Source organism: Ursus americanus, chromosome 20 (assembly GCF_024610735.1).
Source record: "Ursus americanus isolate L20-20 chromosome 20, mUrsAme1.1.p, whole genome shotgun sequence".
Classification (NCBI taxonomy): Eukaryota; Metazoa; Chordata; class Mammalia; order Carnivora; family Ursidae; genus Ursus; species Ursus americanus.
In genome coordinates, this window is record NC_142146.1 from 55,152,298 (window position 1) to 55,178,979 (window position 26,682).

At 38.0% G+C, this 26,682-nt stretch overlaps 1 long non-coding RNA gene across 11 annotated transcripts in view; it reads left to right on the forward strand.

The window, feature by feature from the left end:
- LOC123801282 (uncharacterized) overlaps nt 1-26,682 on the forward strand; it is a 925,199-nt gene that overhangs the window by 374,462 nt on the left and 524,055 nt on the right. For all 11 annotated transcript variants that reach the window (XR_015727939.1, XR_015727938.1, XR_015727934.1 and 8 more), the window contains one exon: nt 4,143-4,224. This is a non-coding gene — a long non-coding RNA (uncharacterized LOC123801282). The remainder of the gene's footprint in view (nt 1-4,142; nt 4,225-26,682) is intronic.

Consider the following 26,682-nt stretch of genomic DNA (forward strand, 5'->3'; position numbering starts at 1 on the left):
TTATTTTGATTAGAAAGGATTTGATGCAGTTAAAACCCTACTTTAATGATATCATTCGGGTTTTGAGAATCATTCTCATGTTTTCTAACTTGTCCAGTATATTATTTCTCATGTTTTACTTCATTATGAGAAAACTCTTATTTTTTCTCCTCTTCCACTTGATTTATTCTTTTCCATTTCTTGGCTTTGTGCCCTTGGCCTTCAAAGTCCTCCTTTATTTCATTTGCCATGTCTTTGGTTGCAGATTTTCTGCCTATGCTCTTAGAACCTGTGTGATTGTCATTTGAATCCTTTGCTCAAATTTGCAGTAGACACAATAGGCAATGAAAGGCTTTGAGATAGATAGATATATATTATTGATAGATAGGAACTAAAAAGATGCCAAGAAAATCTAAAAACATCGCTTCTGTGGCAGTGTCTCTATAAAACAGGGAGTCATGAAGGTAAAAAACCAATAATAGGTGTTACAGGAATAAAGTGAATTAGTCAACTCAAGAAATCTAGATCTAAACATCTTTATGCAAAGATAGCATTACTGAAGAGTTTCTATCTCAATAAGACATAACATTATCCATATATTAGAATGCAAAATATTTTTTAAAGATTTATTTATTTTTATTTGAGAGAGAGAAACAGAGAGAGAGAGGGGAAAGGGGAACAGGGAGAAGGAAAAAGAGAATCTTAAGTAAACTCTATGCTGAGTACGGAGCCTCACCCAGGGCTCGATCTCAACGCTGAGATCAGATATGAGCGAAAACCGAGAGTCACATGCTTAACTGACTGCTTCACCCAAGCGCCCCAGAATGTGAATTTTTTTTATGGTTGACTGGTTGTTCACCAAAATCCCATCTTCATTTCTTATGTAGAAATAGCATCTTCTGACTTAGGGTGGGCATATGGCTGCCGAAAATGAAAACTAGATTGCCCATGCTTCCTTTTAGTTAAACAAGACCAAGTGTCCATGGAATATAAGAGATTTAAGGGAAATGGTGTAGATAACTTTGGAAAGTATACATAAAGTAAAGAGACATGCTTTCCTGTTCCTATTTCTTGGAGTCAAGAGATAGACATATTGACTGGCTATGGAGTAGTTAGTTTGGGCTATGAAGTAGAAGCTATTGAGGTGGATGGGACAAGCTAGAAAAGGCTGTGGATCTGGACAGCCATGGAATTGCTAAACTACGACAAGACTGCTCTGGTTATATAAGAAGTAAGTGAATTTCTGTGTTTTTAAGCCAGTGTTCATTTTTAGTTTTCTGTAGCTTTTAGAGAAACGTAAATTTAATGACTATAAGCTGCTACTTTTCACAGCACGAACTGGACTTTTTAGACTATTCTGCTCTAGAATATTTTGCATTGGTAAATCCCAATTCTTCATGTTGTGTTTGCATATCTGTTCTGGGAGCTGGTTCACCATAGCAAGCACTCACTATACTACATAATGGCTAAGAAAGACGCCCTGTAATTTTCAGCGAAGGAACACAAGAGAAGTGGGTTTTGCCTCTTTACTTCTCATACCCTTCCCGCAGCCTGCTATAATTCTGTTCTTTTTTTTTCCTTTCTGTTCTCCTTATTGTGTATGCCCCCAGCTGCACATGACCTAGAACTGGAACCGATTCTAGAAGCCTTCTTGTCCCTTAATTACACCTTCCAATCTGTCACCTGGTACTGTCAGTTCTATCTTTAAAATATTTCTCCTGTTTGTCCCTGACTTTCCATCCCCATCTATTGTCATATTGCCCTGCCTCAGGCTTGTATCATGTCTCCGCAGCATCAGTGCCCACACTTCGCACACTGCAGCTCTTCTCCCTCCATCTCGCTTGCTGTTCTTATCACCTGGGAGAGATTGGGCATGCATACTGAGCAGGCTGCTTTACTCCTCAGAACTGCCCAGGGATTGCCATCATCTCCAGCCCTGGTTACCTGTGGGGTTCTCATGAGCTGTGGGATCAACAGAGATGCCTGCATGGTCCTCAGTATTGATGTTACGGCAGGTGAGGCAGGGCTCTGGCCAGCCTGCCTTCCTCCACCTTATGCACAATTGCACAATAGCCTCACTGGAATTTCTTCTCCAATAGCATGTATGTATGGCCATGAATCTCTTAAGGTTTTTTCTTTTACCTTAAAAACATCATTTCAGTACATTATATTTTGTTAGAAAATAAGCCATTTCCCTTAGTCTTTCAAAAAAAATTTTTCTGAGTTGTACTTTGAATTTGCTCATAACATTTTTATATTTTCTTGTTTTTCATGTACAGTTTACATTCTTTCCTTTATCCTTAAACAGTCTTTTTAGAAGTTACCCATTTTATTCATCATTCAAAGACCTAACCTTTTGTTTTAGTAATGTTTTCCCTTTTTTGGTGTTTTTTTTTTTTGTTGTTGTTGTTGTTGTTATTTTTTTCTTTTTTATTCTCTGTTCATTTAAAAAATGCAGTTCAGTCTTGTTCTTTCTTAGGGTGTATTTTCTTATCCTAATTTCTTTACATTAAATGAAGATGTTTTTCCTTCCTCATTCCCTCCCTCCCACTTTCCCGCCTTTTATCTTTTCATACTTTAAGTATTTACAGCATTTATGCCTACAGATTTTCCTTAGTTATACAACATAAGTTTTGGTGTGAACTATTCTGCTTTTGATTACATTGTGTGTGGTTGGAAATCTCAGGTTTACTTTTATTTTGATCTAGGTATAATGTAGGAAAAACATGCATTTCTAAGTATTGAAGTTTTAAAAAATATTTTACTAGTTTTATTGATTATGAATCTGAGAATGCAGCCTGTAAAAGTGGTATATATATTTAAACTATCTCTTTACTTTGAAAATTTTGCTTTCCTGGTGTTTTTATAATCTTTAGTAGTTTCTACTTTTTAACCCAGTGAATGAATGACTGCATTGTAGCAGAGGAGTTTAACACCTTCAGATTTATTCGCTAGCTCATTATTTATTTCTCAATTCTATTATTTTATGATTCTTAAGGAATGCGTCAGTGTTGTTTGCTTCTACTTTACCTGTATCGCATTGCTCTTCCTTGCTCCTAAAAACTGCTGATGAAATGCTACTGCTTCTTTTTGATTGTTTGGTTTTTTTTTCAAGTTTTTATTTAAAATTCCAGTTAGTTAACATGTAGTGCAATACTGGTTTCAGGACTAGAATTTAGTGCTTCACCACTTACATATAACATCCAGTGCTCCTTATACCAAGTGCTTTCCTTAGTCCCCACCACCTATTTAACTGCCCTTCCCAATCACCTCCTCTTCCAGCAACCCTCAGTGTATTCCCGGTAGCTAAGAGTATCTTCCGGTTTGCTTCCCTCTCTCTTCTTTTTTCCCTCTTCCCCTGTGCTCGTTTGTTTTGTTTCTGAAATTCCTCATATGAATGTAATCATATGGTATTTGTCTTTCTCTGACTTGTTTCGCTTATCATAAGACACTCTAGTTCCATCCATGTTGTTGCAAATGGCAAGATTTCATTCTTTTTGATGGCTGAATAATATTCCATTGTAAATATACTACATCTTCTTTATACATTCATCTGCAGATGGACATTTCAGCTCTTTCCATAATTTGGTAATTGTTGATAATGCTGCATTACATTGGGGTGTATGTGTCCCCTCAAATCTATATTTTTGTATCCTTTGGGTAAATACCTAGGAGGGCAATTGCTGGGTCATAGTGTAGTTCTAGTTTTAACTTTTTGAGGAAACTCCATATTATTTTAAATGCTGTGAGAGGTGATTAGCACTGCAAGGATTCTTGCATTTAGAAGTGTAAGCATGTATTTTTCCTCCTATTCTTCTTTCTCCTCCACCTCTTTTTTTTTTCTTTTTGTCTCTGTTTCACTCTCTCCCTTCAACCTTTCCTATCTCCCCCCACCCAACTCCTCTCTCTTAGTTGGGAACTATAATAAATGTAACATACACAACACTTCTTACCTATTTTATCAGGTAACATTCTTGACCACAAGTAACAGAATTGATTGGTAAGATACATGGTAGCTTAAAGGATCTGCGGGAATGCTGGGAGGCCCTACGTAGATAATGAGCATGAGCCAGGCAGACTTTGCAGCCAAGAAACAACTGGTTAGGATGCTACTGTTGCTGCCTCCATTATAGGACACTCATTTTCACTTGTTTCTATTACAGGAACAAACTGCCATCATTGCTGAACTGTTGACTTTTCTGTCATCACCATGATTAACATCTGGCTGTGCATCACTTCCTCAAGGTAAGAGTCGTGAGTGGTAGATCCTAGTTCATATCTCTATAGTCTCCACTCCAGGGTAGAGAAATCATCTGCCTTCTTGACTTCCTGCCTGTCACCAACCACACACAGTGATGGAGTTCCACATATTAGGAAGGTTGTTTGTATGCTGAGTAAACACATAGCATATTTCTATTGCTTTTAAACCCTTTGTCCTGTGTGTGTACATAAATAAGCTTTAAAAACATGTATATATATGTTTGTCCCATTCTTTTACTTTGAAAAAAAGAATATCTCCCACCTAACAAAATGGGACTTTTCTTCATATGTGCTGAGTGCAGAATGTGCTGAAACCATTCCTGATGGGAGCCAATTCAAATTGTCAAGATTTTCTGCAGACATCTCCAAGTTTAGAATCTCTGGTTGATGTCCATTTATCTTCTGGCTCAAGTTTGTTCCATTATTAATATTGTTTAACTTACGTGTTGATTTACAAAAGTTAACTACTTTATACTCCCCATATACAGTACTAGTTAAGAGGAAAACAAAGAAAATAGTAATCAATTGTATGTGATACATGCATGGTTTTGTCCCTTCTTAGAAGTGTTCTTCTTTTGTGTACTACAGCCACTAAGTCTGCAAGGTCTGGAATCATTGCGAGATAATTTATTTTTAATGAAAGAATCATTTGGTTTAAGTAATGAGATGTGATGACCTCTCGATTTATGAATTCGGGTGTTCAATTTATGGGGAAAATAGTACCATATATAGGTTATGGGTTCAGAGTATGTATCACATGTTGTCAGTAGTTGGCATTGTAACTAATTTTCATCAGCCCATAAACTTTTCTATTTCTGTGTAAAGAGGCTGTCAAAGAAAGAAGTACTACCATGTGGGATACCACAAAATGTAGTAAATAGAGAGATGATTTGTATACAGACACATGATGAGTAAGAATAGCAAATTCAAATCCTGAGTAAGTCTGCATTCCAATGAGGGTAAGGAATTAACCCTTTGTGTTGAAAGGGATCCAATATAATCCACGTGCCACCAAAATAGCTAGCTGGTACCTAAAATATGATAGCCCAAGTATGTTATGGTCACTGGCAAGTAGGTTCACAGCAATAGCTGGAGTGAGTCCAACTTGGTCAGAAGGGTTCATGTCACTGAGCTGATGCATAGCATCCATTTCTATTATCATAGACTCTCTGTTCTTGAGTCTATTGAGTAAATGCTATGCAAGCTGAGGAGGAGGCTGCCTGAAACGGGGGAGTATGTCGTCTTCATCAGGGGCTTTCAAGAAACATTCATGGGGGAACTAGTTCGTAACTGGAAACCAACTCTGCGTTATTTGTTCGGCCTAGAAAAACATTACATAATTTATTGAAAATTATAAAGTTAGCCATTAGATATACTCTGTAAGAAAAAAAGATGCAAAAAGTGAAAAAATAAATAAATAAAAATGACTTAATGGAATATTTAATAAAAATCTACAATACCATTAAAAACAAAAGCAGAATGAAATTAATATCATTGAGTTCAAAATGACTATTAAATTGGATCTAAAATATAGCCAAGCCACACATAGCTTACTTCAGTTAAACTTATTCCATAATTGCAGGGATTGACTTATATTAAGAACTTTTGGTAATTCAACAAATTAATAACTTATATAGAAAAAATGTTTCTTCCTGTTCTAGATATTGAAGAGTCACTTCATACAGTTTTACATCCATATCTAATAGTAATGATAGGTCTCCTAACCAAATAGATACTCATATATCTATGTATATATATACCTCCTTACCATAGTAAAACTGTGTACTCAACAGAAGCCACAGTCATGTTAGTTGTGAAACAGAAGAGGCATACCCACCATAATCAATAAGCAGGTAGGCAGATTTCTACTACTTTCCTTATTGAACATTGTTCCTGAAGTACTAGCCAATGAAGTTAGAAGAAAAAAAAATGAGAGCCTTTAAACTTTATACGAAGCAGAAAATACCATTTATAACAGATTACATAATTCTGTACCTTGAAACTCTAAAATTTGCAATTGACATAAAAAAATCCATAAAGTTGTGGCTTTTGAACTATAGTAAAGAAAACAAAAATGTTTTCCTGGCTATGAATTATTATTAGCCAGACTGTACAATAGAGGAAATAAGCCTGTCTCAAGACAGCAACCACAAAAGTAAAATACCTAGAAATAAACTGAATAAGGCCTCAACCAAACCTATATGAATATAATGGTGAAACTTTACTGAAGGATGGTAAAAGAACTTGAAATTGTCAAAATAAACACTTTATTCTTTTTTTTAGAGAACAGCATATTTTTAATTTATCAATCTTAAGACCCAGTGCAATACCTGTGAAGGTAACAATAGGATTCTAAAGCTCATATTCAAAACAAACAAACAAACAAACAAATAAATAAAGCTCATATGCAAAGCTAAGCATGTATAATTATATAAAAGTAGAACGATAGTGGAACTACTTTTACAAAATGTTGAAATGTGTTATTGTGAAAAAATAGAAAAAATATATGTTGGTCTCCATTCTTAGTTCCTGGCATAGAGCTCCTAAAACCCTTGTAGTTTGCTAAGTGATAAGCTACTAGGAGCATCTTTTGTTCTAGTATTTTGTCTTTGACCCCAGTTCCTGATACAGGGCTCCTGAATCCTTTGGAATTTCCTGGGTGATAGGACCATCTTTTGCTCTAATAGGCAACTCCTGAACAGCTTCTGGGTGGGGCTGGTCACCAGAAAGACCAAGCCATGATTAAGAGCTTGGAACTTTCAACCTCACTCCCCATCCCCCAGGAAGAGGAAGGGGTCTGGAAATGGGGTTAATGATCGATAATGTCTATGTGATGACATCTCCATAAAAATCCCAAAAATACGGAATTTGGAGAGCTTCAGGGTTGTTGAAGTACCAGGAGGGTGGGGTGCCTGGTGACGGCACGGAAGCTCTGCACCCCTTACCCCCTCTTTTCTATCTGGAATTTCATCTGTATCCTTTATCGTATACTTTTATAATAAACAGTAAATACAAGTAGGCGTTTTCTTAAGTTCTGTGAACCATTCTACAAATTATTAAACCCAAGGGGGAGGTCATGGAAACCCCAACTTATAGCTAGTCAGAAGTATAGGTGACAACCTCTGACCTGCAACTGGCATCTGAAGTGGAAAAGGGGAAGTCAGAATGAGTTAAGTTGTGGGATACCCAGCTGATATCATGGGGGATTGCTTGGTGTATGAAAACCTCCACACATTTGTTGACCAGAATCGTGAACAGTGACGTATCGTGAGTATGTGAGTAAAGGAGAAATGGAGGAGTGTTTTTTCTATACAATTACCATATTTAATACAGTTATGTCATGAAGTGTCATTTGGGTAAGATATGAAGTAGATGAAGCTTGAAGCCTTATGCGTACCTGGGAGGAAGGACGGTAGAAGCAGGAAAAAAGGCAAATGCAAAGGCCCAAGCCCCAAGGCAAGACTGCACCTGGATGTTTGAGAAGCAGCAAATATGACCTTGAGTGTGGAGTAGAATGAGAAAGGAAAGATTAGGAAATGTGGTGAGAATGGGAATAGGGGTGGCAGGGTGGGTTGTAGGTCATATGGGCCTAATAAGTCATAATAAGAAAATGCTTGGCTTGTACTCTCACTGAGATGGGAAGTCTTTGGAGGTCCTTGAACAGAGAAGTGAAAGGGTTTTACTGACATTTTAATGGTTTCACTCTGGCTGCTGTGTTAAGAATAAATGAAGGTGGACAAGGACAGAGGTAAGGAGACCATGCTGAAAATCTGTGAAAGTCCGGGTGAGAGATAATGCCTTGAATAAGAATTGTAGCAGCAGAGGCAAAGACACATAGTCTAATCCTGGATGTATTTTGAAGGTGGAATCAGTTGGACATGCTGGTGAATTTAATGTGGAGGAAGAAAAATAAGGCAGGGATGACTGTAAGGATTTTGATTTGAAAAACTAGATGGATGGAATTGCTACTTACCTAGATGATGAAGTAGAGTGAGATTAGAAAATGGATCATTGATACTGCATGGAGCACTGGGTGTTATACGCAAATAATGAATCGTGGAGCACCGCATCAAAAACTAAGGATGTACTGATGGTGACTAACATAACATAATGAAAAAATTTAAAAAATGGATCACTGATTGAGGAGAAAAGGTATGAAGTTTATCATTATTAGAAATGGGAATATTTTGGCCCACGGTGGTATCCTCTGAATCCAAACAAATAAAACAAGATAGGTTAGCAGCACTGAATGTTTATAGATAACAGCAGTATTTTGTAAGACTCAAATTTTGGGAGAGTGGGATACATTTGATAAAATCCACAGGCAAAATTTTATGGGCTATCGTACAGTGTTTTTGTGCTTTATTCAATTTTTAATATTATCATATCATATGTAAAGGATTTATTCCATGTAAAAGCATTCCTCATTTATCTTACAAACTATTTAATATTTTTCATTCCTATTAATAAGATCCCAACATTTTAAATGTGCTGAGAAATTTTAAATGCAATCTTAAAAACAGCTGAGTAGGACATTGTAGTCTAAAAAAAACTGTTGAGGATTTAAAAAGAAAAACAAAAAAGAAGACCCTTAGTCTAAGAATTTGAGAGGGAGGTAACTAGAATAAACAGTGTGATAGGTTTACGCATAGCACCGAGGGCCCACTTGGAACAAGTGATCGTGGACAGAAAGCAGCATTGCTGTGGTGTTTTTCTCTAACCATGTGCAAGTGCGGCCACATATGGGGGAGTTGTATTTAACCCATGGTTCTTATTTAAGTGAGTACAAAGAAACAAAAAAGAAATGGAGTTGAAGATGTTTGTCAAGGAGTGATTAGAATGCTTCATCAAGGAACATAAGGTTTCAAAAGGAAAATAAATATATAAGGAAGAAAAATTACAGAGAAAGGAGGGTGGTGGTGTCAGTAGATTGCTGACTAGGTATAATCAAATGATTATTATAGTGAAGGTGTTGGAGAAAATGAATTCATCAACTAGGAGGTCACAGAGTGGGATTATTAAGTTGAATTTATAAAAAAAACATAGTACTGGCGATTATAGTCTATGACGATGAGTATGAGTGGCTGAGGTGAGTCGGAGACCCAGATAACTGAAAGGCAGGGGGCGAGGAGCTGCTAGCTCAGTATATTCCAAGGGTCATTTATGTGTATATCGTATACACATATACTGTGTATTTTGAAATTGCCAGGAACTGTGTGTTGGTTTTGTACTATCGAATAACAAATTACTACCGATCTGGTGGCTGAAATCAACACCTGTTTTTTATCTCATAGCTTTAGAAGTCAGAAGTTTGGAATGGTATGGCTAAATTTTTCTGTTCAGGCCTCATGAAACCTAAATCAAGGTGTTGGCTGGCCTCGGCTTTGATCTGGTGGCTGTAAGGAGGAATCCACTTCTGAACACATTCAGCTTCTTAAAGTTGCTTGCAGCTGTAGGACTGCAGACCCTGTTTCCTTGCTGGCTTTGACCATGGCCTTCTCTTGGCCCTTAGAGAATTCTTGTACATGGACTCCTTCATCTTCAAAGGTCTCAAGTGCTTCTTCATGCTCCACTCTCTCTGACTTTCCCTTTTGCCTTCCTCTTCTGGTTCTTTTTTTAAAGACTTCATTTTTTTTTTTTTTTTGAGCAGTTTTAGGTTCACAGCAAAATTGAGAGGATACATGAGTCTGGTCTCCCCCCCTCATCAGCATCACTCACCAGAATGATATAGCTGTTACCAAGGACAAGCCTATATTGATACATCGTAATCACCCAGAGTCCATAATTTGGATATGGTTCACTATTGGTAGCATACGTTTTTATGGATTTGGACAAATGTATAAAAACATATATCCATCATAATATCATACAGAGTGTTTTCACTGCCCTAAAAATCCTCTGTGCTTCTGCCTCCTTATCTATCCCCTTTTTCCCCAACCCTTGGCAATCACCGATCTTTCCACTGTTTCCACAGTTTCACCTTTTCCAGAACGTCATTGAATTAGAATCATACAGTATTCAACCTTTTCAGATTGGCTTCTTTCACTTAGCAATATGCATTTAAGTTTCTTCCATCTTTTCGTGGCTCGATAGCTCATTTCTTTTTAGCACTGAAAATATTCCATTGTCTGGATGTACTGCGGTTTATTTATCCATTCACCTACTGAGAGACATCTTGGTTGCTTCCAGATTTTGACGATTATGAATAAAGTTGCTGTAAACATCCAAGTGCACATTTTTGTGTGGATGTGCGTTTTCAGCTCCTGTGGGTGAAGACTAAGGAGCACAGTTGCTGGATCAGATGGTAAGAGTGTGTGTAGTTTATAAGAAACTGCCAAACTGTCTTTCAGAGTGCCTGTACCATGCCGCATGCCCACCAGCAATGAATGAGAGTTCCTGTTGCTCCACATCTTTGTTAGTATTTTGTGTTGTCAGTATTTTGAGTTTTGGCCGTTTTCGTAGGTGTCTGGTGGTACCTCGTTGTTGTAACTTGCCTTTCCCTGGTGAGGTACGATGTGGAGCATCTGTTCATTTGCTTATTTGCCATCTGTGTATCTTTGGTAATGTGTCTGTTATGGTTTTTGGCCTACTTTTTAATTGAGTTGTTTGATTTCTTATTGTTGAGTTTTAACAGTTCTTTATGTTTTTAACAACAGTCTTTTGTCAGATGTGTCTTTTGCAAAAATTTTCTCCCAGTTTGTGGCCTGTCTTCTAATTCTCTCAGTATTGTCTTTTGCAGAGCAGAAGTTTTTAATTCTAATGAAGTCCAGCTTGTCAATTATTTATTTCATGGATGTTGTCTTTGATGTTTTATCTAAAAAGGCATTGCTATACCAGAGTCGTCTAGGTTTTGTCCTGTGTTATCTTCGTGGGGTTTTATAGATGGGCATTTTACATTTAGGTCTGTGATGCATTGCAAGTTAGATTTTGTGAGAGCTAGAAGATCTGTGGCTCCTTAAGACCATATTAGGGGCAGGTGCTGTTTATAGCTCCCTTCATTTCCTTTTCAATTTATTACAGTGACAGAAGATCTAGCCTAGTTTCCCTTTGCTGTTCCCTTTTTAATGCTGAAGACCTCATTTGGGGGGAAGGGCTGAACATTTAACTTTCTTTCTTTTTGTTTTTCTACTCAAAAGATTTATCTGCATTATATAGATGACTGTGACTGACTGGGAATATGGTCTTAAACGTGGCAGTGAGAAAAGAGAATTACAAATATCAACATTTAAAGATACTGTTTCACCACATCACCACATCATTTAAGACAGAATACCTAGGTGTCAAAAGGTGTAAGATGACAAATTTTATTACCTTAAATGTAAAGTCTTCTGTGTGACAAAAACTTCAAATAAAAAACAATGAGGGAATGATTAAATATAATTTGTATTAATTGTGACCAAGGACTAACTTGCTAAAATAATTCTTACAAATCGTTAATATAAATAGCAAATCCCTGTAAAGGAAGGGAGGAAGATAAAAAGGAAGGGCATGGACTGGCAATGTATGGAGGAATAAATACTCATGGTTCATAAGTAGACCAAAAGATGTAGTCTCTCCTATAGAGCTATTTTGTATTGTAAATACTGCAAATAAGACAGCAATTAAATAGCACTTCCCACTTTTCATCCTGTCAGAGAAAAATTTCAAACGTATACAATGTTGGAGAGGTTGAAAAACAGGCTTTTTCATGTGTCGTTGACAAAACGTACTTTGGTGTAACAAATGTCGTGGGAGTTTTTCAGTCTTTATGAAAATTTCCCTGACATCCATTCTGTGATTTTCACAGATGTACGCACACACATGTTCATTATAGCTTTGTTGATGCAGCAAAATCTGAACACGTCCTGAGTGATCATCTAAGGGGTCAGCCACGCAGTGGAGCAACGCCCAATGAGCTGGAGCTCTAGAACATGCTACGTTCACAAGCTGCAAGCACAAAAATTCTCCAGAACGGTGTCACATCTGCATCCATATGTATGACAAGTTTTATGTGTATATAGGCAATGTATTTGTGTGAGTTTGAAAAAATCAGAGGAGGATTCATTAAAACTCTGTCAATGGCTATTCCCTCTGTCACGTAGGAACATACTCTGAAGTGGGAGAAGAGATACTTTTCATTGTGTCACCTTTCTCGTTTGGATTTTTTATCACACTTTTGTATTTTGTACGTGAAAAAATGATTAGAGAAAGAAATTAGAAGACCTTAATTTAGAAGCTAGCATACGAGGTTTTTTTCCTTGGCTTTAGAGTGTTGTTTCGTCTACAGTTGCAATCTGGTAACTGAAGGCACAACTCTGAAATGTTTCAGAATTGGGAGAAGCTAAGGATTTTCTGTGTGATTTTCATGGAGTAGTAGTTTTACTAATTCAATGTGTCTTTTTTTATGAGGAGTTAGCTACTGTTTCCTTGATTCTTTGTTCCTATATATTTGGGGTTTAAGAATAGTGAAATGCTGTTGTGATTCTAAAACAAATTAGCTGCGTATTTATAATACAAACTAATGATTGTGTAGAAATGATTCTGATTCTGGAGAAAACCTGCATTGAACTGCGAATGAATTTGCAGTATTCCAACAGTGAGAATATATGGATGTTTTCTTAAATTTTTTTAAACATCCATTTGATGCCTGTTAAGTGTGAGATCTTCAGCTATTGTAAGGGCTACATTTGTCTATCATTCATTCATCCTTCTCAATTTCTTCATTCATTCATCACTTATTTACTGTCTCCAATATTTGGGGAGCATTTTTAGGTTTTTAGAGTGAATTTTCTTTTCTTTTCTTTTTTTTTTAAGATTTTTATTTATTTATTTGACAGAGAGAGACAGCCAGCAAGAGAGGGAACAGAAGCAGGGGGAGTGGGAGAGGAAGAAGCAGGCTCCCAGCAGGGGGGCCTGATGAGGAGCTCTATCCCAGGACCCAGGGATCATACCCTGAGCCGAAGGCAGATGCTTAACGACTGCGCCACCCAGGCGCCCCTAGAGTGAATTTTCACTAGGAAAAGTCTGTTCTGCAATGGAGCTTATATTTCAGTTGTGAAGAGGGGAGACAAACCAGTAAACCAAACCAAACCAAAACAAAACATAAAAAGGAAAGAGAAATAACAAAATAATCTGAAACAGGCAGTAGTACTTAAAAGAAAGCAAAAGGGATTAATTTGAATGACAGATACTGGTGGGAATGGTGGTGAGGTTGGGATTGGAGGTGGGTTGTGGGGTTTTATATAAAGTTTATGACAGTTAAAGGGAATATATGATAAGGTTTCAGAGCACTGAGTAAGTTTTGTTTTCTTTATATTTACTTCTCTGTTATTTTCAGCATCTTTTTTTTTTTTTGAGGGGGAGGTAGGTGGGTTTATCCTACAGAAGCAAGACTGCCGTCATCACAGATAATTTAATGAAATAAGGGACTCTGAACTTTATTTGAGGGCTGTATCTGTTCCAAGTTAAAGCAAATAGTAGATTTAACTTGTAACACATACAGCCTTCAAATAAAGTTTAATCAAGACTAGAAGACAGTAATTTAATGTAAGGCAAAGTTTTATTTTTAACCATCTATTTGTCTTATTCATTCATATAAAAAATCCTTTTGAAGTGTCTTTTTGGTATAGCTCAGTGATATTAGATTCTCATTGGTTTTGTCTTTTTTGATTGCAGTCTTGTTTTTCTTTATTTTTGGTTTTGTTTTGTTTTTGTAATTTCAAGTCATTCACTCAATCTTTCTTTCATATATTATAAATATTGTATTAGATTGTAAATACTTACAGTCAGTGGGAACCCCTACTTAAAGAGTCTCTTACAAATTGGTGTTTATTTCTTATAGTAAGAAAACTAGAGGGAGATTGATGGGTTGCTGGCGTTAATACAGTAGCTTAAGGAGTAATGCTTCTGCCTCTCTGTTCCATCATCACGATAGTTAGCATTTTACTTCTTGTCCTCAAGATGACTGCTACATCTCCAGGCATAAGGGGAAAAGTCAGTGCCAGAGCTGTTGTTATCACTCAGCAGGGAAGCAAAATCTTTCCTAGAAATCTCTTGGCAGGCTTCTGCTTCAATCTCATTGCCTAGAACCAAGTCCCATGGGAACCCCGGCAGCAAGGAGTGCTGAAGAAGCAGAAAATAAGACTGTGAACGTTTTAAAACAATCTTTATACAATTCCTGGAGCTTGATACATTGGTGCTCCCGACAGAATCATGAAATATGGGTGACAGTGGATAGTAAGTAGCCAACTATGAGTAATTGACCACAATCCTGCTTAAACTATAGCACCTTGAAAGCAACAAACTATTTCATCCAGTACATTAAAAAAAAAAAAAAAATGTTACCCAGAGGAAGTTTTAGCTGTTTGCCATTTCCCCAATGTTATCTTTTTTTGAACTGGGCTTTTGTAATTATTGACTATAAATAACTGATTACCAAAATTAACTGGGATGATAATAATAGTAAACACTGATAATTAATCTGTGTTCTGAGTGCTTTACATATAATAATTAATTTAATCCTCACAACAGCTTTGGGAAGAAGGTACTATTATTATGCCCATTTTATAGGAAATTTGAGTCGTGCAAATGTTAAGGAACTTGCCTGTGGTCTTACAGCTAGTAATGACTGCACCAGGATTGAAACTCAGGCACTTAGCCTCAGAGATGACCAATACCAAGGTGGAATTGTGAGAAGAAATAATGGCGGCATTTCGTTGCTGAGAGCTGCACCTATAAACTGAACAGCAAGCATATGGGGGCCTCAGTTCTACAGCACAAGACACTGAATTCTGAAAACAACTGTAGGGGCTTCGAAAAGAACTCTTAGCTCCAGCAAGGGATGGAGCTTTTTTGACATGCCAGTTATAGCCTTTTGCAACCCTGAGCAGGAACCTAGATAACCTGTATTTGGAATTCTGAGCCCCAGAAAGTATGAAATAATACGTATGTGTTGTTTCAAGCCACTAAGTTTGTGGTGATTTTTTATACTGCAATAAAAAAAAAAATACAGCATTCAAGCTCCAATGCTTGTATGTTATATCTTAAATGAGATGCTTATTCATTTTGAGCCTTTTTTCATGCATTAACTCATAATAAATAATAATAAACATGGCTAACATTAGCTGAATAATTTGCTACGTTCCAAAAACTAGTCAATGCTTTAAAAAAAAACACATTTATTTAATCCTCATAGCTATCTTGATGTAGACACTGTAATTATCCTCATCTTACAGATGAGAAAACTGAGAACAAGTAAAACGTGAGGCGGAGTAACTTCTGTAGCTTAGACAGCTAAGAGGTAGCAGATCAAGAACTTGAATCCAGATACAGGAACCACACGGTCTAAACTTGAGACTAAGATTCTCTGCTGCTTGGCCTCTGTAAGTGGAGCTCGGGGCCTGACGTTCTTCCTTGGAACGCAGTCTTCAAGAGGAAGTATCGGGGGGGTGGGGGGGCAAACACTTTTTTTTTTTAAAGAATATACTCTATAGCAGATCAGGAGGACAGATGAGGAAAGTTAGATTTTCTTATAACTAGAGTGAGAATCTTTGACCATGAATTGTTGTATTGTAACCATAGGTTGAACATATCAGCATGATTTAAGGTGTACGACCTAAACATATGTAATTTTTTAACTAGTTTTAAAGCTAGAAAAATGAACACTTAAAGAAGAAAAGGTATCAGCATGAGAAAGCAGCAAATGGGTCCACCATGATTTGGGCATTTAAATGAATGTTTAAGAAGCTTAAAAAATTGTACACATACCAATATATATTTCTTTTCTTCGTGATGTTGTCTAATACTACTTTATCACATTGTATACTTTTAAAAATGGGTGATTGCAGGTAGAATTGTTACAATGCTTTTACCATATTTCCTGTTTCACTTCAGTTGACTAGAGTCTGCATCTCCTCAGATTCTCCCTTGGTCTTTTCAAGTTGAAGAGGAATTGTTTTGTACCACACATGACATTTTTGCAACACATTTGATTCCACATGAAATGTACACAGAAGTAATATTTTGATGTCTGTGTAACTTTCATATTTAGCTCTTCTCTTTGATCTAAATTAATATCTTTAGAAATGGATCTTGGAAGGAAGGAAACTAATATTTATTAGAAATCAACTAGGTGCCAGTCACTTCATGTGATACTTCATATTATCCTCTCATATACCTAGTGAGTTCATTTTTATTGTTCGTAGTCTACATATGGCAAATCTGAGAAAAGGGAAGATTAAATAATTGCCCAGGATCACATAACGCATTGACGGCCATTTGGTGATTTGAACCCATGGGGTCTCCTTCAAACGCTGTGCTCTTTTTCCTATAAACACACCTCCTCTTAGGCTCAGTGTTATCGATCTGCTTCCTTCTTTTATTATTGGCAGTAGCCATCTGCCAGATGAATTTCAAAGTACTTTGGAAAAAGTGTTGTTTGAAGTATGAATACATGTCTGTACTGATTGCAACACACAGTACAACTCCCATACAAGCAGGTTTTAATGACACCATCTGCTTTGCTGTTGGAACTGCTTGTATTTGGGTATGAAATCACTGCCCTATCTTGTAGTAAAGAGAAATTTCCTAGCACAAAACTTCATCCACTTGAAAATGTATAGCAAGTGATTTAATTTCAGAATTGAAATGTATTTGCAAAAGTTGAGCTTACTGTTGCTTTCAATCAGCCATTGCATATCTGAAAATAATTTAAAATTTGAGAAATTTACTTCAGTATATTTTATATGACATTTTCTCTGCATGTCTATTTCTAGTTATACATAGTGCCTTTAAGAAGTCAGTTGTTTGTTTGTTTATTTATTTATTTATTATGTTCAATTAGCCAGCATATACTACATCGTTAGTTTTTGATGTAGTGTTCAACGATTCATTGGTTGCATATAACACCCAGTGCTCATCACCAAATGTGCCCTCCTTAATACACATCACCCAGTTACTTCATCATCCCACTCCCCTTCATTCTGTAACCCTCAGTTTGGTTCCCAGAGTGCAGAGTCTCTCATGGTTTGTTTCCCTCTTCGATTTCTTCCCATTCAGTTTTCCCTCCCTTCCTCTGTGGTCCTCCACACTATTCCTCTATTCCACATATGAGTGAAACCATATGATAATTGTCTTTCTCTGCATGATTTATTTCACTTAGCATAATCCCCTCCAGTTCCATCTATGCTGATGCAAATGGTGGGTATTTATCCTTTCATGATGGCTGAATAATATTCCATTGTATATACAGACCACATCTTCTTTATCCATTCATCTGTTGAAGGATATCTTGGGTCCTTCCACAATTTGGCTAGTGTGGACATTGCTGCTATGAACATTGGGGTGCATGTGCCCCTTCTTTGCACTGTGTCTGTATCTTTGGGGTAAATACCTAGTAGTACAATTGCTGGGTCATAGGGTAGCTCTATTCTTAACATCTTGAGGAACCTCCATACTGTTTTCCAGAGTGGCTATACCAGCTTGCATTCCCATAAGAAGTCTTGATATCTTTAGATACTGAATTTTCTGAACATTGAACTTCTTTTATGAAAAATGGCTGGTTACTATTTAGTAACTAGTAAAGAATACATTTCATTAACGATCATAAGTAAGTGTTTCTTATTTATACCTGCCAATAATACAATGAATATCTCTTTTAAAAAACAATTCATTTTTCTTTTACGGGTGTTGGTTACTAGAATATATAAATGTCATTGTAGGAAGTGTAAGGTGCCTCCGTATCACAAATCTCCACCATGCAGATCTATGTAGACAACAAATTAGAGACGCTTTTGCAACTTTTCTTTTACCTTATTTAGTTTTAGCATTTTGTCTACATTGACATTTTCTTTTTAGTTGATCATTTTCTCAACAAGTCAGAGAAAACATATTCTTTTCTTGAAGATTTTATTGCCACTAATTCAAAGTGATGCAGCACAAGAAACATATTTTTGGTTTACAAAAATACACTTGACCTTGAAGTATGGAAAGGAATGCTCTGCACTAGTAAATAAACTGATTCATTCCGTCATTGGAGATATGAAGAAGTGATATACATAGAACATCAAGCTGTCATTTCTACTTTTTTTAGTTGTCCTTTTGTTTTAACTACGAACATTTTGAAAAACATCTTAAAAAATAGCAATCTTTGAGACATTTTCCTTATAACTGTCAAAGACAAGCCTGTATTCAAGTTCTTGAGAACAGTAAGGGGCAGCACAAAGCCAAATTAAAAAGCAAACCATTGTGATATTACCACATTATTATCATCATATTAAAATTGGGTATATTTTTATAGAACTGGTCTAATTCTACCACTGTTTCTCTTTTATTTGTTTTTTTTTTGTTTTTTTTTTTTAATAATGATTTTTTATTATATTATGTTAGTCACCATACAGTACATCCCCGGTTTTCGATGTAAGGCTCGATGATTCATTAGTTGTGTATAACACCCAGTGCACCATGCAATATGTGCCCTCCTTACTACCCATCACCGGTCTATCCCATTCCCCCACCCCCCTCCCCTCTGTAGCCCTCAGTTTGTTTCTCATAGTCCATAGTCTCTCATGTTTCATTCCCCCTTCTGATTACCCCCCCTTTCTTTATCCCTTTCTTCCTCTACTGATCATTCTAGTTCTTATGTTCCATAGATGAGAGAAATCATATGATAGTTGTCTTTCTCTGCTTGACTTATTTCACTAAGCATTATCTCCTCCAGTGCCGTCCATGTTGTAGCAAATGTTGAGAACTCATTCTTTCTGATTGCTGAGTAATATTCCATTGTATATATGGACCACAACTTCTTAATCCAGTCATCTGTTGCAGGGCATCTCGGCTCCTTCCACGATTTAGCTATTGTGGACATTGCTGCTATGAACATTGGGGTGCATATGGCCCTTCTCTTCACTACGTCTGTATCTTTGGGGTAAACACCCAGTAGTGCAATGGCTGGATCATAGGGTAGCTCGATTTTTAACTTTTTAAGGGACCTCCACACGGTTTTCCAGAGTGGCTGTACCAACTTGCATTCCCACCAACAATGTAGGAGGGATCCCCTTTCTCCACATCCTCTCCAACAATTGTTGTTTCTTGCCTTGTCTATTTTTGCCATTCTAACTGGCATAAGGTGGTATCTCAGTGTGGTTTTGATTTGAATTTCCTTGATGGCTAATGATTTTGAACATTTTTTCATGTGTCTGTTAGCCATTTGTATGTCTTCATTGGAAAAGTGTCTGTTCATATCTTCTGCCCATTTTTTGATTTGTTTATTTGTTTCTCGTGTATTGAGTTTGAGAAGTTCTTTGTAGATCTTGGATACCAGTCCTTTATCTGTAGTGTCATTTGCAAATATCTTCTCCCATTCCGTGGGCTGCCTCTTAGTTTTTCTGACTGTTTCCTTGGATGTGAAGAAACTTTTAATCTTGATGAAGTCCCATAAATTCATTTTATCTTTTGTTTCTCTTGCCTTTGGGGATGTGTCATGAAAAAGGTTGCTTTGGCTGATGTCGTAGAGGTTGCTGCCTATGTTCTCCTCTAGAATTTTGATGGATTCCTGTCTCACATCGAGGTCTTTCATCCATTTGGAGTTTATTTTTGTGTATGGTGTGAGAGAGTGGTCAAGTTTCATTCTTTTGCATGTAGCTGTCCAATTTTCCCAGCACCATTTATTGAAGAGACTGTCTTTTTCCCACCGGATGTTTTTTCCTGCTTTATCAAATATTAGTTGTCCAAAGAGCTGAGGGTCCATTTCTGGGCTCTCTATTCTGTTCCATTGGTCTATGTGTCTGTTTTTGTGCCAGTACCATGCTGTCTTTGTGATCACAGCTTTGTAGTACAGCTCGAAATCCGGCATTGTGATGCCCCCAGCTTTGTTTTTCCTTTTCAACAGTTCCTTGGAGATTCGGGGTCTTTTCTGGTTCCATACAAATTTAAGGACTATTTGTTCCAGTTCTTTGAAAAACGTTCTCGGTATTTTGATCGGGATAGCATTGAAAGTGTAGATTGCTCTGGGTAGCATGGACATTTTAACTATGTTAATTCTTCCGATCCATGAGCATGGAATATCTTTCCATCTTTTTATGTCTTCCTCAATGTCTTTTAAGAGTGATTTATAGTTTCTAGAATAAAGGTCCTTTACGTCTCTGGTTAAGTTAATTCCAAGGTAACGTATGGTTTTTGGTGCTATTGTAAATGGGATGGATTCCCTGATTTCTCTTTCTTCGTTCTCGTTATTCGTGTACAGAAATGCAACTGATTTCTGAGCATTGATTTTGTATCCCGCCACGTTACTGAATTGCTCTATAACTTCTAATAGTTTGGGAGTGGCTTCTTTTGGGTTTTCCATATAGAGTATCATGTCGTCTGCGAAGAGAGACATTTTGACTTCTTCTTTGCCGATTTGAATACCTTTGATCCCTTTTTGTTGTCTGATTGCTGTTGCAAGGACTTCTAGTACTATGTTGAATAATAGTGGCGAGATTGGGCATCCTTGTCGTGTTCCTGATCTTAAGGGAAAGGCTTCCAGCTTTTCCCCATTGAGAATAATATTTGCAGTAGGCTTTTCATAGATGGCTTTTATGAGATTGAGAAATGTACCTTCTATTCCTACACTCTGAAGGGTTTTAATCAGGAAAGGATGCTGTATTTTGTCAAATGCTTTTTCGGCATCGATTGAGAGGATCATATGGTTCTTGAGTCTTTTCTTGTTGATATGATGTATCACGCTGATTGATTTGCGAATATTGAACCACGCTTGCATCCCAGGTATGAATCCCACTTGATCGTGGTGGATAATCCTTTTAATGAACTGTTGGATTCTATTAGCAAGTATCTTGTTGAGGATTTTGGCGTCCATATTCATTAGGGAAATCGGTCTGTAATTCTCCTTTTTGAGGGGGTCTTTGCCTGGTTTGGGGATCAAGGTAATATTGGCCTCATAGAATGAGTTTGGTAGCTTTCCTTCTGTTTCTATTTTTTGAAATAGCTTTAGGAGAATAGGTATTATTTCTTCTTTGAATGTTTGGTAGAATTCCCCAGGAAAACCGTCCGGGCCTGGAGTTTTGTTATTTGGAAGGTTGTTTATCACTGACTCAATTTCTTCATAATTAATTGGCCTGTTTAAGAAATCAATTTCTTCCTTTTTCAATCTTGGTAGTTTATAGGTTTCCAGGAAGGATTCCATCTCTTCCAGATTGCTTAGTTTATTGGCATACAGCTGTTGATAAAAATTTCTAATAATCCTTCCAATTTCAATGGTGTTCGTCGTGACCTCTCCTTTTTCATTCATAATTTTAATAATCTGGGTCCTTTCTCTTTTCTTTTGGATAAGTCTTGCCAGTGGTCTGTCAATTTTATTGATTCTCTCCAAGAACCAGCTTCTAGTCCTGTTGATCTGCTCTACTGTACTTCTGGTTTCTGCTTGATTGATTTCAGCTTTAATTTTGGTCAACTGCTTCCTTGTGCGTGGATTAGGCCTGTCCCTCTGTTGCTGTTCCAGCTTCTTGAGGTGAGAATATAAAAACTGCATTTTAGATTTTTCTATTCTTTTGAGTGAGGCTTGGATGGCTATGTATTTCCCCCTTAGGACTGCCTTTGCAGTATCCCATAGGTTTTGGACTGTTGTATTTTCATTCTCATTGGTCTCCATAAATTGTTTAATTTGATTTTTGATTTCCTGGTTTATCGAGTCATTCCTGAGCAGGATGGTTCTTAGTCTCCAAGTGTTTGAGTTTCTTCCAAATTTTTCCTTGTGGTTGAGTTCCAATTTCAGAGCGTTGTGGTCTGAGAATACGCAGGGGATAATTTCAATCTTTTGGTATCGGCTGAGACCTGTTTTGTGTCCCAGAACATGGTCTATTCTTGAAAATGTTCCATGGGCATTAGAATAGAATGAGTATTCTTTGGTTCTGGGGTGTAGTGTTCTATATATATCTAAGAGGTCCAACTCGTCGAGTATGGCATTCAAAGCCTTTGATTCTTTGCTTAGTTTTTGCCAGGGTGTTCTGTCTATTTCTGATAGTGGAGTGTTGAGGTCCCCTACTATTAATGTATTTTTATCTATATGTCTCTTTATTCTGGTTAAGAGTTGGCTTGTGTATCTTGCTGCTCCCCTGTTGGGGGCATATATATTTATAATTGTCATATCCACTTGTTGAATACTTCCTTTAAGAATAATATAGTGCCCTTCTGCATCTCTAACTATAGTCTGTAGTTTAAAATCCAATTTATCTGATATGAGAATTGCTACCCCAGCTTTCTTTTGAGGTCCATTTGCGTGAAAGATGGTACTCCATCCCCTTACTCTCAGTCTGAATGCATCTTTGGGTTCGAAATGAGACTCTTGTAGACAGCAAATGGATGGGTCATTTCTTTTTATCCAATCTGCAACCCTGTGGCGTTTGAAGCAAGAATTTAAACCATTAATGTTCAGGCTGAGTACTGAGAGATATGCTTTTAATTCTGCCATGTTGCCAGTAAAGTCTTTGTTTGTATTGGCTGTGACTTTCTGTTTTGTATCACTCTTGGGGCCTTTTTACTTTTATAGAACCCCCCGTAATACCTCCTGTAGGGCTGGTTTCGTGGTTACGAAATTGGCTAGTGACTGTCGATTCTGAAATGTCTTTATTTCTCCATCAATTCTGAATGACAGCCTTGCTGGATAAAGGATCCTTGGCTGCATGTTTTTCTCTGAAAGAGCTTTAAAAATGCTCCCCCAACCCTTTCTCTCATTCCAGGTCTGTGTAGACAGGTCTGACGTAATTCTGATGCCTTTGCCTTGGTACGTGAGAAATTTCTTTGCCCTGGCCGCTTTCAATACTGTATCCTTGGATCTCATATTTGCGAATTGCACTATGACGTGACGTGGTGTAGGTCTGTCATGGTTGAGCTTGGGAGGGGTCCTCTCTGCCTCTTGGACACGAATGTTTGTTTCCCTTGCTAGATTAGGGAAGTTTTCAGCTACAATTTGTTCAAATATCTCTTCTAGACCTCTGTTTTTCTCCACCCCCTCGGGGATGCCGATGATTCTAACATTGGATCGTTTCGTTGAGTCAGTAATCTCCCGTAGCCAACATTCGTGGGCGTGGATTTTTTTAAGACCATCTTCTATTTTTATTTTTTCCTCTATTAACCCATCCTCCAATTCACTAACCCTTTCCTCCGCTTCCGTGACCCTGGCCGTCAGAGCCAAATGCCTGCATTTGGCTCATAGAATTTTTAATTTCTGTCAAATTCGCTCTCATTTCCGCCCTTAGGGATTCTATATTCTCAGTAATATTTTCCTGAATACTTTTTTCAAGTCTACTCATTATCTTGACCATTGTTACTCTGAATTCCATTTCTGATAATTTGGTTACATCCATATCCGTTACTTCTGTGGCAGAGGCCCCTGACTCACTGTCTTTTCTTTGCTGGGGGGGGCTTCTCCTTCTTGTCATTCTGATGAAGAGAGGTTGCGGGGTTTCCAGAGCCCAAAATTATTGACTGGGTCCCAGGCCGTGCCCCTTGTTTTATAGGGATCTTAGGGATGTGGGCTTCTTCTTTAAAGATTTTATTTATTTACTTATCTGAGAGAGGGAGACAGACAGTCAGCAAGAACGAAACAGAAGCAGGGGAGTGGGAGAGGAAGAAGCAGGCTCCCAGCGGAGGAGCCCGATGAGGGACTCCTTTCCGGAACGCTGGGATCACGCCCTAAGCCGAAGACAGGCGCTCAATGACGGCGCCAACCAGGCGCCTCCGGTTGTGGGCTTCTTGATTTTTCAGCCTGCCTTCTGTGTTCTGGGGGAGGGGCCTGCCGCGCCGATACTCAGGCAACCCTGTTTGGGTAGAGTCTCCGAGTCCCCTGCGAGGGGGGATGGGAATGGGCACTCTCTGAGCCGGTATTTCCAGGCTTTTGTTCTCTGGCGGCTTTCCCTGGCGGTCGGCTGTGCCTCTTCTGAGGGTCAGAGCAGCAGAGGCTGCATTGTCGCAGAACAGAGGGATTGCGGCCCGTTCTCCACTGATGTTCTGGCCACTTTAACTCTGTTACTGTTGGTGCTACTCAACCCTGCAGCGTCCCGGGATGTGCGCCCCACACCCGGCGTCCCTGCCCTCACTTCCAGGGCCGGCGCGTCTCTGTCCTTTGTGTTTCTAATGCCGCCAGCCACCGGCCGCCCCGCGCGCTCCCGGGTCTCCCGGTCTCAGTCTATGCCCGGTGAGCACACCTCGATTCCGGAGTTTTGTGAGAAGCCTGGTGGCGCGCGCACCCGGTTCAGGGTCTCAGTCTGCTGTTTCGCGGGTGCCGACCGCGAGTCCGCCCGCTCCCCCGTGCAGGTGGCCCGCCAGCCACCCCGTGCGCGCTCCGGGAGTTCCCGGTCTCAGTCTGGATCCCGTGAGCACACCGGGATTCCGGTGTTCCGGGAGATGCCTGGTGGCGCCCGCGTTCACGGCTCACCGGTCTCAGTCCGCTCTCTCGCAGGTGCCCTCTGTGAGTCCGCCCGCTCCCCCGTGCAGGTGGCTGCCGCTTCCCGGCGCCCAAACGCGGTGGCTCCCTCCCCCTTCCGTTTATCTTCCGATATCCGTGCACTGTTTACAGCTCCCCTCTTCGTACCTCAATACTCAGCGCTGGAGATGTTCATTTGTAGAGATCCAGATGCATCATCCTGTGTCTCAGGCTGATTCCGTGGTTATTTAGGCTGGTCTGGTACCTATCCAGCTCGACTCAGGGGACCGGCTGAAAAAGGGGTCCCCTACTCCTCCGCCATCTTAACTCTATTGTTTCTCTTTTAAATCTGCCTTATTTAGTTCAACCAGCGTTGGGTATATGATTTTATTATTATTGATCTTTTTTACTCTAAGGAAAAAATGCTCTCAAGACATTAAACTTTATATTTGTTATCAAATACCTTAATGTAAATGGAAGAATAGGCCATCTCTATATACTGAGTATCCGCCAGGCTTATATAAGTTTCAGATATGTTAACAGTCTATTTGCAGTTAATATGACCAGCACTCTGGTATATTTTTTAAAGGCACAAATGTTTCTCTTTAAAAAAAAATGCTATAAAGCCTTTTGTTTTGAAAATTGTCTTCTACTGATAATTAACATGAGGAATAGGAAACTAAACAATCTTTTAAAGGAAATAATATTGTCCAAAGGATAAAGTATAAGTTGAATCTTAGTAAATGGCAATACTAGAATTCTTTCAAGCTCAAAGCTATCATCTAAATGTGAAATGAAATAGTAATAAAATAAAAAGCATGTAGGCTCCCATATAAGAAAGAATTCAGGGAGCACTGCGGACTATAAAGACCTTAAAAAGACCAATTTTGTATCATCTAGCTGCTCTTGTATTATAGATAATCTTGGCTCTAGCTATGTTTAAGTCAACTTGGTTACAAATGAGATACTGAAAAAAATGATCAATAATATTAAAGGTAACATATAATTAACGAATGAAGACTTCGGTGAGTTGGAAGATTGATCTCTTATGAGATAAACTTTCACTCTAGATGTCAGTAGTCTCTTCAATTTTCAGATATCAGTAGGACTTCTGGTGAGAAACTAGAAAAGTAGGAAAAGAAAGGTTTTTCGAATCATAAGAAAGACACTTCTAACTTAGAGATCTGTCCTACATGATAGTTTGATCCTGGAACTCACAGTCTCTAAATAGTTGTTCTTCTAACCAGCATAAGGACATCTCCTAAATGGTTACGGCAAAAGGTACTTGGACTTGTTAGGGATGTTCTGTATTACATCCTATTGTGCAGTAGCAACAGGAAAAGAAACATGGTAGAAAGATTAATAGCAATGTTAATCTAGCAGTTAAGGGAAAAAAAATTCATATTCTATTGACTCAAGTTTGAGTAGATGTAGGAAAAGATACTGAAAATTTGTCACTAGTATTTTCTTATAGAAACTGTAAGCAAATTAATATTGGAAAATATCAAATATATGTATAACTGCACTTTTCTCTTAAAATGGGTTATATGTCACAATAAAAGTATATAAATATATATATCTGCCCTCTCCAGGCCCTAACCCCAAGAATCTGTGATACCTTTAAAAAGTATTAAGGGTAAACTATTACATGTGCTTTTTCTTGGAATGAATCATCAATTTTTATTTTACAGATATGGCTCACTAAATATAATACAACTATGATGATTCATCAAATTTGGCTACTTCAGTTCTTCAAGTTGGTAGTTAATTTCTCTTCCCAATTTAAAATGCCTTGCATTTCATTTACAATATTTGTTTCTGCCTATACATATGATCAAATATGTGTCCTCAACTGTTGGCTAGCATTCTCCAATGTAAGCTATCATTGTAAATGACAAGTTTTAATGGGAAGCGGGGGTACCAATGTCAATAGCCAGGCTCTATGTTTGCATGCTATTTAGGTTGGCAGGTAAAGACTTCAGAAGGGTTATTGCTGAATGTTCATTTTTAAAATACAGTATTTTTATTACAAAATACACTTACTAGAC